The sequence below is a fragment of the Anolis sagrei genome, chromosome 4 (assembly GCF_037176765.1).
Source record: "Anolis sagrei isolate rAnoSag1 chromosome 4, rAnoSag1.mat, whole genome shotgun sequence".
NCBI classification, from domain to species: Eukaryota; Metazoa; Chordata; class Lepidosauria; order Squamata; family Dactyloidae; genus Anolis; species Anolis sagrei.
The window spans coordinates 32,586,223-32,600,479 of NC_090024.1; the positions used below are offsets into that span (position 1 = coordinate 32,586,223).

The window sequence follows — 14,257 nt, forward strand, 5'->3', positions numbered from 1 at the left end:
AGAATTAATGGAGATGAGGCAGTTTTAAAAACCAAAGAGAACAAGTTTATTTTTAAACAAAGCGTATGGTTGCAGTATGAAGATGTTAAGCTTGGCAAATACTTGATGGTTACATGTAACTTGGTTGCGATACAATTCAGACTTTCGATGTTACAACTTATGAACTCTTGCTGTGGTGAAGCGCTTTATTAACCAGTGTTCCCTGTAATGAATAGTCTTTTTGTTTGATCTATACTTGATCAAATCACAGTTCTCCAGTCTTCCTCCTGACTGGCGATCCTATCAAACCTATGTTAGTTCTTTCTAACTAAAGCCACTAACAAGGTTTTCCCCTTCAGCTTCCTAGCTGAAGAAATCTCTACTATTCACGAACACTAAAACCTGGCTCTTCACTTCTTCACTCCTCAGAGTCTAAAACTGTCTCTCCTGCCCTCTCAGAGTCTTACTCCCTGACTGACTTCTCTCCCAGAGTCTTAAGCCTGACTGAACTTAACTGTCACTTTTCAAAACCTTCTCTCTCTAAGCTCCTCCCACTTCTTCTTCTGCCTTGTTTCCATGGTAACACATTTCTCACAGCTAGGCCGCTCCAGATTTCGGGCAACCAATTCAAACATAAATACAGTTATAAGCATATTATTATAAACACTTCTGTACAAAAGTATTTGCAAATTTTGAATTGTTCTTATCAGAAGGGAAATATCCCTACAATGCCAATAGGGTGTCATATTTCCTCTTTTTAAGAGGAAATTTCCTTTTTGTTTCTTTGTTATTTTCCAGGAGACCAAGTTTAAAGTTTGAACTGCAAACCAAAGCAAACCTCTCTAAGTTTATGAAATCTTCTTTGCAAAGTTTCCAGGAGAACAATAACAAAAGTGCAAAACTATCTCCAGCACAATCACCCTAGGACACAGTAAGGACTCTGGTGCTAATGTCAGCCATTTCCCCTTCTTTGAGATGTGGTGAGGCTCTTTCTTCTGCTTGCAATAAGTTTCCACTTGTGGTGAGAATACTGGAAAAGTTGTTTACCATGGAAGAGACTACAGCCACTACAATAGGGCTGGGGTGGGAGAGAGATGGAGCCCGCAGAGCCATTCTTCATAGCCATTCTTCCCTGGTACATTTCTCTTATCTGTTTATAGCAGAGACAGCCAATTGGCAGCCTACAGGCAGCTTTCAGAATTTATTATGTTTTTGTTCAGTTTATGTGATCCCTGTGGAGAATGGGGATGGGAACCAGGGCTGGTATCCTTGGGCAGCTGCCAAGGCTCCAGTCTCCCATCAGCATCCATCACAAATTCCTACCATGGACTTCCCATTTTTGGCATTGGGATCAACACCGGATAGCTGGATCTATATCAACAATGTTGCTGTGTGTGTTCATGTATATACATATACGGGCAGTCTCTGAGTTACAAACATCTAACTTACAAATGACTTATAGTTAAGAATGGGGGTGAGACAACAGGAAGTGGGAGAAATCTGCCCCTAGGATGGGAAATTCACTCCTGAAAACGTTATTATGAAGAAAAGACATCTCCACTGAAGTTCTAGCGCCAATCCTTGTTTCCACAAGCCAGATTTTTCAAATTCCAATTATCATAGGGACAGAAAATGAGGTTAAATCTTCTGAACAGGGGCACAGACAGCAAAACGAACACCACAGGGGTGTTAACCTTTCCCTATGCTATCCAAAGCTTGAGGTACACTTAAAAAAGTACCTGTTCTAATTTAGGTACAAGTTAAACTTAAGAACAAACCAACATAACCTATATTGTTTGTAACTTGGAGACTGCCGTGCCTCTTCATACACACACACACCCTTCAAAATTTGGCAGATGAAAACTGGGACATGTCTGGCCAAGCAACTTCAGAATGAGGTCAAAGTGGGTAAAAGTTATCAAAGAGAAAGGACAAATATATGAGGACAGGCTGCAGCAATCTGCTTTTGCTCCAGACTACTAGAAAGGCAACATTCTGTCCCTCCTCTCTATCTGCAGAGTCAATTAATTCCAACTTTTACTCTTTGAACTCAGTTTCCAGCAGCTGAAGTAAGATGCACCAAAAGGGAGAGAAGGAGAATCTTGGACCTTTAAAAGCAGCTGAAAAACCGAGAAACCAGAGCATTAATGGGGACTAAATTGGTACAGTTACAACTATGTTTTTGGCATGGAGTTAATAGGGTCCAGTTAACTATTAAGGGGCTAAACTGGATAACCCAATGGAGTGGCATAAAGACTGGAATACCATGGAGGGAGAGTGTTCTTCTATCAATTTTAACATGCATAGAATTGGAGGCAGTGGGTAGTATGTGACAGAAGTAATACTCAGAATCCAAGAAGCAATGAAGTTGATCTTCTTGTCGTATTCTTCCCTTCTGCAATAAGCCTTGATAATATGTATGAATTCATACCTAGACACAATGGCTATATTTATTTTAATCTTATTAGAACATGACCACAAAGATGAGCAGAATACTAATGCCATGAAAAGAAAATGCCATGAAAAAATACCAGATACTACCTGCTTAGTTTGTTGTGCAGAGGTTCATATAGCGCTTTGAAGTTTCTCTTTCTTAGGGTTATTTAGCTGAATCTGAGGTTGGGCTAGAAAGTCCTTCAATCCAAGGACACCTTTACAGAAGTTTGTCCAGTGTGGCTGAATTCCCTGGCCCTTATAGAATCATAGAGTTGGAAGAGATCACATGAGGCATCCAGTTCAACCCCCTGCCACAATCAAATAACTGCAACAGATGCCCATCCAGCCTCTGTTTAAAAGCACTCTGAGGCAGAGAATTCCATTGCTGAACAGTTCTTATGGTTAGGAAGTTCTTCCTAATGTTCAGGTAGAATCTTCTTTCTTGTAAGCTACTATAACGAAAATTTGGGGTCAGTAGCCTGACAATTAGAAGATTTTTCTCTGAGTACTGGGAGCTACAAGTTTAGGAAGCTGATATATATCCAGCCATTCTATTTACACGTCTAGTCAATTAGTGCCTATTCTGACTGCCGGTGGCTTCTCAGAATTTCAGGTCCAAGGTTTTTCCATCAGGCACCCCCTTATTTAAAGCAAAACAAAATTAGCAATACTTCAATATTAGATTGAGCTTTTGCGCCCAATCCCAGGCCAAAGAAGTTTGCTACCATCGTTGAATAAGTTATCTACTTTCTCTATAAAAATTGCTGTCTTATACATTCTCAGTATAGATTTAGGTAGAGTACGAAAGCTTCCCAGACTAGAAAAAAAAATGTTATGTTCCCTCGTTTCCTCCCTTTTTCTGACAGAAACATAAAATTTGCTTTGGCCTTTGAACTAGACCTCACCCTGCTGTTGTCATTTTTCTCTGGTGCTTTTCCAAGCAAAGTACTGTTTGGTTCTGCACACTGCACTTATAATTTTCTCTTCCAGCCTCAGGCTGAATGGCACTTGCTAAATATTTAGTATGTGCTATTTAAAACACACACAGATTAAAAATAATGATACTGCCATGGCTTAATACTCAATGGATTTTGCATCTCTTCTGTATCAAGCCATATCTGATTGTGGATGTATTGAGCATACTTATGTCTGCAGTGAAGGGAGTGCGTCATCTAGTCCTAGAGTTACACTATATACTCATGTATAAATCTAGAAATTTTAGTCAACAATCAACTAAAAACTGGGATTGCTTATCTATGGGTCAATGTGGTTATTGTGTTTTAACTCTAATAATAATAATAATAATAATAATAATAATAATAATAATAATAATAATAATTTTATTTCTGAGTCACCTTCGGGCTGATGTGAGCGGGGTAGAAATAATGCAAATAAATAAATAAAATAAATTTCTTACCCACCTCTTCTCAATGGCAAAAGATGAGAGCCTAGTCCATCCTGAGAGAATGTAAAAGAATTGCTGATCCCTTCTACACTTTCTGCTTCTGGCTTTTTTGAATGCCTTGGTGGGAAATGGCAGTGGCAAGGGATAGCTGTATCTCTGACATGGAATTGGAAATGTGAAATTCCTGAGGTTATACCAAAACCCATAATGGCAGCCCCAAACCCTCTCCTTAACTTATCCCTGAGTATACAGTGTTCCCTCACTTATCGCAGGTGTTACGTTCCAGGACCACCCGTGAAAAGTGAAAATCTGCAAACTAGGGATGCTATATATGTATATCGAGTTCTGAGGGTGAGGTAGAAGTGAGAAGAGATTTAAAGGCACTACTTTGCAAACTTTTTTGATTGGCTGTCTTTCTCCTGAGGGGGAGGGTGAAACCCCCATCCACACTCCATCATTACCAGGATGCAGGATTAGAACCCCACTCTGGCCAACCGCAAACATTCATAAACTGGGAGGCAAAAACCCGCAAAACAACAAGTCCGCATAAAAAAGTGAACCGCAAAGTAGTAAGGGAACACTGTATGCCAGTGGTTCTCAACCTCTGCGTCCCCAGGTGTTTTGGCCTACAACTCCCAGAGAACCCAGCCCGTATGCCAGCTGTTAGGATTTCTGGGAGTTGAAGATCAAAACATCTGGGGACTCACAGGTTGAGAACCACTGGTATATACAATACATTTCTAGTCAACACTTTGAAAAAATGTACAAGAGAAAGGGCTGAATGTGTCTGAAGTTGCATGCACTGGTAACTATCATGACTTGCTCTATGAGAGCTAAACCCCTGAAGTTTCAAAAGTTGCAGCAAAAGCAAAATGCAATGGCTTGATTGTAGATGGGAATGGCATATAGACATCTTATAATGCTAGTCTTCAAATAATTGCACCAGTTGCCCCTGGTTTCAATTCAAGATGATAATAAATCCCAAAATGTCCTCGATGTATGAGAGACAGCCTCTTCCTATCTACCTAGGGCCTGCTGCAGGTGCTCGCCTCTATCTTTCACCAGTGAAGCCCATACACTGTCCTGGGACCAAATTATCTAAGATGTATAAAGGGTACAAAATGTGCACAGGATATGTGTGAAACATTCTGGAAGTTTTGGAAATTGAGTCAAGGGCTAATTCAATATAAAGTTAACTTTGGGCCAGAACGTTTTCTATTGGGACTGCCAAATAGGGAAAAAAAATAACAAAGACTTGAACTTTAATTTGATATATTATCTGGTCCTGGCAGTGAGATTGCTTTATGCTCAGGAATGGAAGAATAAGGATCTGCCAACAAAAGAAGAATGGATAATGAAGATTTTTGAGATGGCAGAGATGGGCAAATTATCTAATATGATTAAATAAAAGTCTTTAAATATTTTTAAAGGCCTGGGAACTCTTTTTCATTTATTTAAAGATGAAGGCAAATCTGAGGATGTTTGTGGGTTTTGAAGATGCTAAATTTGCTGAATCACTGCATATCAATATTTACTATATATAATCAAGTGTATAAATTTTTGTCAAAATTAACTCTAAAATACTGAGTTGACCTATTCATTGTTGGAAATAGCAACCTTCTTCAAGCCTCCACTAGTAATTTGTTTTGTATATGATTCTGTTTACTTACTGTATTGTATGTGTATGTTTTGGTATGCAGCTTTCTGTTTACTCTATGTTTCTTGAGATTCTGGGAAGGGCTGCAGACCACATGATCAGATCTGAGACTGTTCAGAACTCAGACTCCATTTTAGAGGACAGACCCCATTAGACTTTGGGACTGCTCAGACCAACACTTGCCGGCTGTTGATTGTAAGAAAGATGTCCTATGTTATCTGCATAGAGAAACAACTTCAAATCTACCTGTAACTGGATTGACAAGTTATGTACTTGTATGCTGAATACATGAAGTTTGTGAGTAAGCCAGATGTTACTTTTAACAAATTCTACTTTTGTCTCTTGAGAGTATGATATAGAAACAAGCTATTTTATGGGAGTAGATGTTTTTGGCCAGTGAAAAGAACACTTCTGAAAAACTGCTATATTTTGTGCATTGGCATAATCTCTGTTCCTAACAGATCAGAGACAACTAGGTTGCCAGTCTCACAACTGAAAGCCGAATTGCCTTGCATAAGTACATGTGGTTATATACCACCGAAGAGAAGATTTTACTCAAACAAGTTTTTTGGCTCTTCTCTGGAATATCGTACTTTTACAAAAGGTTATGATTTTCAGTGGTTGTGAATGCCATTTTTCTCCAAAAGGTTATGGACATTCTGGTTTTCCAAAATCCATGGGTTAATGTAAGTACTGTACCTTAATATTCCCTTCTCTGAGAAGAGTGAAAAAAAGTTAAGACCTGAGTCTGTCCCAGAAGAACTCAAAAGAAGTACCACGCCTCTACTCTCTCCCCCCCAGTGCAGCTTCTGGCCTTTTTGAATGCCTGAACTGGAAAATGGTGGTAGTGGTTGGGGCAACAAGCCGTTTCAGGTGATACTGGTGCTTCCTACTCCCACCCCATAATAACCCTCAATGTATCCATTATATACTGTATGAGCAATATAGTACAAAGGTCTAGTCAAGTTGGACTAACAATTTGGTTTAGACCAGTGGTTCTCAACCTGTGGGTCCCCCAGATGTTTTGGCCTTCAACTTCCAGAAATCCTAAAAGCTGGTAAACTGGCTGGGATTTCTGGGAGTTGTAGGCCAAAATACCTGGGAACCCATAGGTTCAGAACCACTGGTTTAGACCTAAAGGATGATTGCATTCTGATCCACATTTCAAAAAGTTACAAAGGTGGAACAAATAAAATCCTCAAGGATTCCTAACACAGGAATATGTTATAGGACACCAGTGTTACTACAATTTCCACGGGGGGAATTGCATGAACTCGAACACAAATTAGTGGATGAAAGTCTGCCAGAACAATTGGGGGGAGGGGAGGGTTGGGGTCTGAATCGACACCTTTATAGTCAGAGGAGTCATCTTCTAATGCAACAAGTTGCTATGGAAACAACCGCAGGAGCCTATTCTATGGCTTTTATGAGGTGCATTGGGTTTTCTTTGTTTTTCAAGAAGAAAACCGTTCTCTCATTCTTCTTTCTCCTAGGAAGCCCCTAATGCCAAGGTAACTAATTTCTTAATACCGCAGGAGACACCTATTGGTTTACATTTTCATGGAACAATTCCAGATAGGCTCTGGAGACAAGATTCCTCTGATATATATTTATGTGTCAAATTTGAGCAGAATTTGGATAAAAGATGCAAATTTGGGTGCTCTCCTGATGCTTTATCTTTTTCGCTCTAAAACCCCCCAGATGTTTCCCCAACAGTAGAAAAATACAGGTGTGAAGAGGTTGTATTCCTTTGAAACAAAATGCTTTTTTTCTGCTCAAAAAAATGTAGAATCCTTTGTAAGGAAACCCAAAAGATAATCCAGTCTAACTGCCTATTAGTACAGGGACCCGCAGTTAGATCATCCCTGGCCATCCAACTTCTGTTTAAATAAATAAATAAATAAATAATTTTATTCTTATACCCCACCACCATTTTCCCGAAGGGACTCAAGGAGACTTTCATATGGGACAAATAAAAAATGATCAATCCAAGCTGAATCACAATTACAATAAAAACATAATTAAATAGAACAATCCAAATAAAAGCACAATTCAGTAAAACATAAGATTATAAAACAACAGTGTTAAAACTCAATCAAAACAATACTCAACAAAAGCAATTGCCAGTGGTACAATGGTTATGACCAGGCTATAAAAGGGCCGGGCATGGGATAGTGCAAGCAACATATTGTAGTGCTGGGTATTGGATGAAGTACAGAGAACCAAATATTACTGAGGAACCTAGGGACTCGGCATTTATAACTAGGGCCTAGGCATTCTCAAATGCAAGCTGAAACATCCAGGTTTTTGAATCCCTGCAAAAAGAGGACAATGTAAGGGCTTGCCTAATCTCCCCTTGGGAGGGATTTCCAAAGTTGAGGGGCCACCACCAAGAAGACCTTTGTCTTAGTCCCCACCAACCATGCTTGTGATGATGGTGGGAGCGAGAGGAGGACCTCCCCAGCAGGTCTTAGAGCCTGCGCTGGTTCATAGGAGGAGATGCAGTCATGCAGTTAAAAACCTCCAGTGAAAGGAAGTTCACCACCACCATCTGAAATTATCTTTTAAACTATTGACCAGTTCTTACTATCAGGAAGATATTTTAACTTTTAGTCAGAATTGGGTTATAGCCCAAATCCTGGGCAGCACTGGGGCTATAACATTGGCTGGGAATGGGGGAACTTTGCTGCAAAGAAAAATATCTCATTTAGCCTACTTGGCAGAAATAGTAAAGAGAAATATATGCACATCAGAAGACAAACAAAAGAAATTCTAGTCGTCTCAACCATCAAGGAGAGAGAGAGAGAACATCTATAAGCGCCACTCCCCTCCTATAACTGTGGTGTAGATGTTAAACTAAAGATGCACTGTGATATGTTTGGATAGTCTACTCTGACCTAGTTGCCAAGAAAGGGGCCTCTGGAGATACATATTATCTGTCCAGCAACTATTAATCTCCTGAACTGTCACCCTTGAAATAAAGATCCCATCTCTATAATTAAGGAATTGGAACTGCAGCCCAGATTTGGTGACTGGTTTCTTCTGATCTCCCCTGAAAGCAAGGGCGGTAAAAAAGGAAAGGGAACACCCATTTGGCCGAGTCTGTAAGCAATATGAGGAATGTGGCTTGAGTAAGAATTAAAAGAAAAACCCTACATGGCCGAGTTTTTGCACAGACAGCATTCATGCACTGCTGTTTCCAAAAGAACTCACTCATCACACAGGTGTCTGCTTGGCTGAAAAAGAAACCAGGCCTGTGGCCAGTTTTAGTTCAGGAAAAAAAGTCTTGTTCCACAAGCAATCAATGTCAATATAAAAGAACACATGACTTGGGTTCAATGAGCCTCACATATATTTGCAGGACCTTCCAAGGTGGGCCTCAGTAGAGGACATCTGCTTTGCCCTTTAGCAATGTGCCCACCATAGAGTTGGCATCACCAATCTCCCCTACTTTGGCCAAGGACACCATGATCCTAATAATTAAGGGCTTGTCAGCAATGGGCCTCGCAGCTCAAATTCAAAGGATGCTTTCTTTGGACCACCCCTGCAACACCTCAAAGGGAAGGTGGTCAAACACAGGGTGGTCAAAGGAACACGCACCTGGACTGAAGCAGCCCAAGTCTTGAGGCTGGAATGAGGGTAAAGGGGCCTTCCGCTGGCTTGAATCACAGAAGGCAGATTGGCATCTTTTATACTTTCCATCCAGCCTCTGTATCCAAAGGCAAGGAAAATGAGCTCACACAGTAACTGCACACATTTTGGTTATTCGCTGCTGCTCATTCTCATATAATCCTTCCCATTATTAGATGGCTCCTCTTGTGCATCAAGTGAAATCTTTTGCCTTATGTGGCACATGTGATGCATGGGAGAAATTGATATGGCAAAACGATATAGGCAGAACTCCTTGAATGTAGAGTGATCACAGTCCACTATGGTTCTTTGAATACAGCGTGAATAACCATGACTCCATCCTTTGATTATTATTTTTTTTAGTTTTATGGAGGACTTAAAATTATTTGCCAAAGAGTTACAGTATAATGCTCTAGTTTAGGGAAACATGCTAGCAAGCTCTTATGCCTTACCAACCTACAAACTCTGGGATTCCATCAAATGGGGACACAACAAATAAAATAGTATCAAACCATTATAATTGAGTAATGTGGACACATTCCAGGACATTTTCAGATCTTGTCCCCTAACCCTTCAAGAATGATAACCATATTCTTCCTAAGAAATGAAGGCACTTTACTGAAATCTAGGCTGACCATCCATACAATTCCTTAGCTTTAGGGATACCACCATTGTCCCCAACATCCATGAGTTTGTCTGAACCTGTGAATATAGCCGATGCATATAAAAAGTGTATTCCTTGGAGCCTGATTATTATTATTAATTATTATTAAACTTTATTTGTACCCCGCTAGCATCTCCCAAAGGACTCGATGCGGCTTACAAAGGCCAAGGCCTCAATATAGAACACAACTATACACTTAAAGCAAATTAAAACAATTAAAGCAATATTAAAACAACGAAACCACAGTTTTATGCAAAACTGATCACAGTTTTGCATAAACAAATGGATTTGGGAATCTAGGAGGCCAGTATATCTACTCCTCTTCGAAATAATTTATTTCTCTATGGAAGTGCTTCTCAACCTATGGGTCCCCAGATGTTTTGGCCTTCAACTCCCAGATATCCTAAGAGCTGGCAAACTGGCTGGGATTTCTGGGAGTTGAAGACCAAAGCACCTGAGGACCAACCACTATTCTATGGATGACTGCAGGAACAAGGCTTTATACATGAACAAACTGAAATCATGTCACAATTTCTGTTTTATTCTCCTTGTCTCAGAAGTTGGTTCTGAGGATCTGGCTATTTTCATACACATTTTACCTTTAAAAGACACTTGTTTTATATGTGTTTTGTGCATTTTTAAAGGCAAGAATTGTATTAGAAGATTAAGAGAAGAACTAAAATGAAAGGATAAATGCATTCCAACCTATATAATACTCAGAGGAAGAATGGATTTGAACACTTCAATTAGGGATGTGGTCCAAACCTAACCCCCAGATATCCCTAACATCACTGTTCAGACAGTATTTCTTCAAGTGCTATAAAATTCAGTTTAAATTATAAACAAATCTATAACCGGCATCACCAATGATCCCGTCGAATCTCTGGTCAGTAAGTGGAATAAAAATCTAACCAGGGCTGTTGACATGATTACTTCCAAACTTCCTCTCCAACCCGTGACAAAACAGGCTCCCTGGTATACAGAGACCCTCAGGGAAATGAAACGGGAAGGATGACGACTACAGATGGTGGAAAACTCAACTTTTATGTGACAAGACACAATATAGAGGGCATCTTTGTTCCTATAAGGTGGCAATACTTGTGGCAAAGAAAGCTTTCTTCTCTACAGGCATTGTGACTGTGGATTCATGTCCCCACATTCCCTTTCAGGGGCTGCACTGGCACATCTGATGCAACCAGCAATGATATTCGTGGCTGCCTCCACCTCTGGAACTCCCTTCCTAAGGAGTTAAAGATGGCCCCATCCAGGCATGTAGCCGGGGGGGGGGGGCTCGGGGGGCTTCAGCCCCCCCCCCGAAATTCTCATGGTGGTTCGCGAAAAGGCCTTACTGGTGCATTATTTAAACTGTTATGTTTATTAATATCATGATTTGATCACCATTCTCAATATATCCCAAATGCATGGGGGTATTGGGGTAATGATACAAAAGGTTTGCTAGGCTAGACCCTCTTTCACTCAGACTCAGCCCCCCCCCCCGAAACTCAGCCCCCCCCGAAACCCCCCCTGAAAATTTTTTACCCCCCCCCCCCCAAAACGAAATCCTGGCTACGGGCCTGGCCCCATCCCTCCCTGCTTTCAAAAAACAGCTGAAGACATACCTTTGCTCACTGGCTTACGAAGAGGAAGAATAGTAGTTGGTAATATTACTATTATCCCTGTGATTAATAGTTGCCATCCGTATCCATGCCCTACTTGCCCCACCAGCTCAATAGATATCTTGAGCAATGATTAATCGATTTGCACCAAGGAACTGGGAAATTATTGTTTCCATTCAATGCTTGATTTTTTTTCTTATGTCTGTTATAACAGGCTATGTTTTTTTTAATTTAATTTTAGTTGTTAAGCCATAATTCATGTTTATATGTTGAGTTGTTTACATTTTATTAGTATGGATGTATCGGTGTTGTATTCGGGTATTGAATGTTTGCCTTTTATGTTTGGAATTCGCCCTGAATCCCTTCGGGGAGACAGATCGGAATATAAATAAATTATTATTGTTGTTGTTATTATTATTATTATTATTATTATTATTATTATTATTATTATTATTATTACAGTGAGTTTGAGATCATTATTGGTATTCTAAAGGCTGGACTAAATCCCCCAAGAGCCATAGGTACCCTGTGATTATATAGTTTCTATTCTTCACTTACTTTTGGACATATTAATGGATGCACGCCGAATAAAAGGCATACTAAAAATATGATGAGCAATACAGAACCAGATTTTATGAATTTAAAGCTGTTAAACCTACAGGTATTGTGAAGCAGAATGCTTTAAAAAATAAACACACCCACACTTCATCTGCTCTAGCAGATTATTTCTAGTACAGTACTAGTACTAGTGAAAAAATAGTGTAGGAGCAGTGCAATTTTCTTGGACACGAGCCTGGAAAAGTTATTTCAGGTGATGACTGTTTCCAGAGCTCTCAAGACAGCACTGAGAAAGTCTGGAATCTGCAGTACAAAAAGTAACATATCTATCCCCCTAGGGTTGAACACAACTGAATAGCTACAAGAATAGTAGGAGATCATTTGAGCCTGGAAATGTTGACAAATTTGACTGCATTTCTTGAATGTTTCATTTGTTATGAAAATAAATTATATCCTGCTTTAATGTTCATTGAATTCAAATATGGCATTCCATCAATTGATTAGTCTTCATATTTAATGCTCCAGCACATATTCAGATTAGGCATTGTATTCTGACTCCAGTAATCAGGATTAATTGTGAATCCCTATTAATGTTCATTCTTAACATTGAGTCATTTACGCTGCAGAGACCTCAAAGCACCTTGGCCTGAAGATACAGATATCTTCTTTTCAAAGCACTTTTGTGCATCTGCTAAAGTAGTCTGTCTGCCATAGGCTCATGCTAATAACAGGAAATAGCACTCTCCAGGCAGCTGAAACTGGGTTTGGACCCAAGTGATTTTGTTTTCAGACCACTACATTTCAATTGTTCACTCAATGTCCCTTGAATCTTGCTGGAGAAGGGGGAGCACACAGCTACTCTTCTGACAACCAGAACCTGCCACCTTTAACTGTGACCAGTTCTGACTGCTGCCTGTATTTCCGCAGAGTTATGAATCTACTAGGCCTGGGTAACAACGGAAAAATTTGTTTCTAAAATCGATTTGTTTTTTGGGGGTTTTTGCGTTTCGTTATTTAAAATAATTACAAAATTTTCCTTTTAAAAAGTTCGATATTTACGAAATTTCGTAAATGTGAAAAAAATTACAAAACATTAACGAATCGATTTCCGAAACAATAACAAATCGATTCGTTAATGACGGACGCGACCGTGAAATACGCTAAAAAACCTCCAAAAACTTCTGAAGCTTCCCTCTCCCTCTGTTGTTGACTGTTGGTGTGATATTATAATTTTTTTTCACTAATTAAACAAAAAACTTGCCCCAGACATGCGGAAAAAATAACGAAACGATCTCAGAACAATAACGAAACGAATACAATAACAAAATACGAAGCATTTACAAAACATGTTTAAAAATTCGTTTTTTTTAAAAATTGCTCCAGAATGGTTCGTTATCGTTTTGTAATTAAAAAATTAACGAATTATTAACGAATTACGAATTAACAAAACGAAACCGCCCAGCTCTACAATCTACCCTATTTCAGTCTGAACTGTCCAAGGTGCTGTATTCTATGCTCCAAATAAGTTTGTCATTTTGGACTGTTCTTTTAAAGTCTGATCTAATACATGGAGTAGATTCACTTTTTTTCATGTCAGGAGTGACTTGAGAAACTGCAAGTCACTTGTGGTGTGAGAAAATTGGCCGTCTGCAAAGATGTTGCCCAGAGGACATTTGTTTGTTTGGTGTTTTTTTTACCATCCTTGTGGAAGGCTTCTCTCGTGTCCTCACATGGGGAGCTGGAGCTGATAAAGGGAGCTCAACTTGCTCTTCCCAGATTCAGACCACTGACCTATCGGTCAGCAATTCTTCCGGCAGAAGGGTTTAACCTATTGTGCCACTGGGGACTCCAACAGATTCACTGTCTTGCTGACATGGAAGCCACTGCCCACTAATAAGTGAGACTACAGTAAATCACTCCCAGCCAAACTACACAATTGTGACTTATCTGGAAAACAGTGAGTCAACCTATTTCATTTTAAGGCCAAGGGACAATAGATTGACTATTCAACTTTGCAGGGGTGGGAATTGTGCAGCCTTCCCAACGTTCCTGTATTGCAACAACCAGCAGGCCTAGCCAAAAGAGCCAACGATTGGCAAAGTTTGAAGTTTCTTTCAACAAGAACTGGAGGGCTTCAAAATTCCCACCCAATGATACACATTTAGCTTATGGGATGTGTTATATTGGGGGAAATTGACTGATAGAAAGCGACAGTGGGAAAAAAAAAACCCAGATATGATCTCTATTTGGTCGAAGAAGGAAACATGTGGCTGTGTTTCCTAAAACAAACAAGAAACTTCATGCATAGCTTA

General features: G+C 39.7%; 1 protein-coding gene across 1 annotated transcript in view; it reads right to left on the reverse strand.

Moving 5' to 3' along the window:
* The window catches only part of CPQ (carboxypeptidase Q), a 215,098-nt gene that overhangs the window by 75,665 nt on the left and 125,176 nt on the right, over positions 1–14,257 (reverse strand). The window lies entirely within an intron of this gene.